The sequence below is a fragment of the Lepidothrix coronata genome, unplaced genomic scaffold (genome assembly GCF_001604755.1).
Source record: "Lepidothrix coronata isolate B3197 unplaced genomic scaffold, Lepidothrix_coronata-1.0 Scaffold160, whole genome shotgun sequence".
Lineage (NCBI taxonomy): Eukaryota > Metazoa > Chordata > Aves > Passeriformes > Pipridae > Lepidothrix > Lepidothrix coronata.
The window spans coordinates 1,985,061-1,987,947 of NW_016690340.1; the positions used below are offsets into that span (position 1 = coordinate 1,985,061).

Below are 2,887 nucleotides of genomic sequence, written 5' to 3' on the forward strand. Positions count from 1 at the left end.
GTTTGGATGATCCTCTGGGGCACAGAGGATCACACCCTGTGGTGTGACCCTTGAGGATGGGCCTGAGGGTTGGACTCAATTATCCTTTTGGATCCCTTTCAACTCAGCACAGTCTGTGATTCCGGGACTTCAGATTCACTTCAAATACATTTATGAAACCAAGGATGAGGTGGGGAGTCAATCAGTGTTGGGGCCAAGCAGGATCCACCTCAGAAGGAGCAAACCTGGCAAGACACATCCTTGTCCTGGAGGTTCTGGGGCTGTGCAGGACACAGACCTGCAGCAAAGTTCCCAGCAAATGAGGAAAGCCAGGCTGTGGGAGGAGAAAAGGAGGGGAGCAGAGAAGAGACTGGAGGGTGCCAAGCAACATCAATTATGTGGTTTTGCCAAGAGCACAGGATGGAGCTGGAGTGATAAAGTTTACATTTCACAGATGACAAAATTTACAGGCCGGGGGAGAGTCAGGATTTGCCATTTATCTCAGACCCCGCTTTTCTTCGGAAAAAAAAATGAGCATTTTAGCCTGGAAGTTCCCCAAATGCACTATGGAGTTGCTGGGGTGGAACCATCAGGATTTCAGGGACATGGCTACACCCCTTCCCTTCTGCACCCTGCTTTAGAAAGGACAGCAGGGCTCTGTTTGGGTGGGTCTGCTCACTGCTGGGGGTGCTTTCTCCCTGTGCTTTGAGGGTGGCTGTACAGACACCCAAGTCTGATTTCATCCCCTGCAGCTTTTGCAAAGCCCAGCTCAGCCCTGGTTCAGCCCCTGCTCCCACTGCAGGTGTCTCATGGCAGTGCTGTCCCAGCATGTCCCACACAGCCCCATCACCCTTCCAGTGCAGATGGAACCTGGACACTGCTGTCACCTTCATCTGAACCCCCCAACTCATCCTCACATCCTGCTTTTCCAGCTTAAACCACATCAAATGGACCTGCCAGGGTTGATGTCTCCCCGTCCCCAGCATCTCTGGGATTCTGAGAGCAAGTTCTGGCAGAGACCAAACTGATGAACCCAAAATGAGGGGAAAGCTCATTCTGGGAGAGCACCAAATTCATCACACCAATGACTGACCCAGAGCAAGACTCTTAACTCCCTTCCACAGAGGTGAGAGGCTGGAGCTGCACACACAGCTGCATCAACCTCTGGAGTCACAGATAATTGAGCTAAACTTACTTTAAACAAGAGTTAAACTTACACCATTTCCCTTTCCCTGACCCAGTTGCAGGAAGGAAGACTTTATTCCCCTTTCCATTTTCCTCTCACCACTGTTTTCTCCCCTTGTTACACAGATGAGGCAGCAGAATTTTAATGCCTTTCGTGTTCTGTGAGGGATCTCAGCAAATGGTACCACTCTGACCTTTTCAGCTCTGTAATTCCAGCAGCTCTCCAGACCCTCTTCCTTGCCCAGGGAGAGAAGGATCAGGGGGGAGCTGGGAAGGCACTTTGTTCAGGGCTTTTCTGGTGGCAGAGGACCAAGGAGCTGCTTCCCAGAGCATCAACCCCCTGTAGGGATGAGCCAAGGGGCAGATGGTGGGATGCAGGAGGATGACACCAGTCCCTGCCACACATCCCTTACCAGGTGGGGAAGAGGAGGGCACAGTGCCCCAGGAGGGTCCCAGGGATGGAGTTTTGTGTTTTAAAAGCCTGAGGACGAAAGCAATGGAAAACCCCTCTGTCCCCACGAGGGGAGAGGGCTGTCAGCTCTTCCCACAGCACAGAGAACAAATTCCCTTGGTCTCCCCAGCTGGGAAATGGAGATGCAGTGAAGTCTTGAGCCTTAAAAAGCACCACTGAGACCAGCCAAGACCCAAAGCCCACCCTGAGCTGTTTCCTGGAGTCTGAATCAGGTGCTGTCCCCTGGCTGGGGTGGGGACAGGGACCTTTTCCCTCTTTGCTCCTCTAACCCAGGGCTTTGCCTCCTGCCTGTGCTCCCTCTGTGATCCCTCCCAGCCCAAATCAGAGCAGCCCCTCCCGTGCTCCCGCTCCACCGCCCAATTCCCGTCGGACGGGATCACCTCAGAACACCACCTCACTCACAGGCTGCTGCTCCTCCCTCCGAGCTGCTTCAACAGCACAAAGGGGTTCTCCCCCTGCTCCTTCCTCTTCCACAATCATCCTCTTCCCCACAGGTTTAACCTGAAATCCCCCCCAACCAACCCCTCCCTGCCGTGGGGAGGGAACGGGAACGGCTCCGGTTGCCGCGGGCGAGCCAGAACCTGGTAAATTTTAATCCTTGCTGTTGTTGTACAGAAGAACAAGGATTGAGATAAAAGGCTCACCAGCCCAGCCATAATTATATTAGAAAGGTAATTATCTCTTCTTCCACCTGACTTTGTGCTTTCTTAACATAATGAAGTTTCCAGCTCGTGTTTGCGGCGACAGGACCCGCCACCACCGACTGGCTGGGAAACGTGAAAGTTAATTGTCTGCTCAGAGGGGAGGCTGTGGAGGAGAACAAAGGAACAGGGAAGCCCTGGGAGGAGAGGAAAACAGAGCTCTTGGCTGCTGCTGCTGCCCGTGTCCCAGCACAGAGCTGGTCCTGAGGCACCCCCGGGCTCTCAGCACCCCAAACCACAGCAGCACCCTCTCAAATGCACTTTTGTTTCAGGGCAGCTGCCCCGTGGATCCTGGTCTTCCAGGCTGTTTCCCAACCCCCAGGAAGGCTGAAGGGATGGTAAAATAAAAAGGCAGTTTTACTTTCTGATCTTGCTGAATAGTGCAGGAAGGAGAGGGCCATCCCAGCAGAGAAACCTGGAGTGGTTTGGGTGGAAGGGACATTAAAGGTCATCTAATTCCAACCACCCTGCCATGGGCAGAGACACCTTCCACTAACCCAGGTTGCTCCAAGCTCCATCCAGCCTGGCCTTGGACAATTCCAGGGATCCA

The 2,887-nt window shown here is 53.4% G+C and overlaps 1 protein-coding gene and 1 long non-coding RNA gene across 18 annotated transcripts in view; one reads left to right on the forward strand and one right to left on the reverse strand.

Annotated features, from left to right (window-relative positions):
• LOC108504370 (voltage-dependent N-type calcium channel subunit alpha-1B-like) overlaps window positions 1-2,887 on the reverse strand; it is a 301,566-nt gene that overhangs the window by 209,840 nt on the left and 88,839 nt on the right. The gene's annotated exons all lie outside the window — the stretch shown is intronic.
• LOC108504372 overlaps window positions 1-2,887 on the forward strand; it is an 18,627-nt gene that overhangs the window by 15,543 nt on the left and 197 nt on the right. The window lies entirely within an intron of this gene.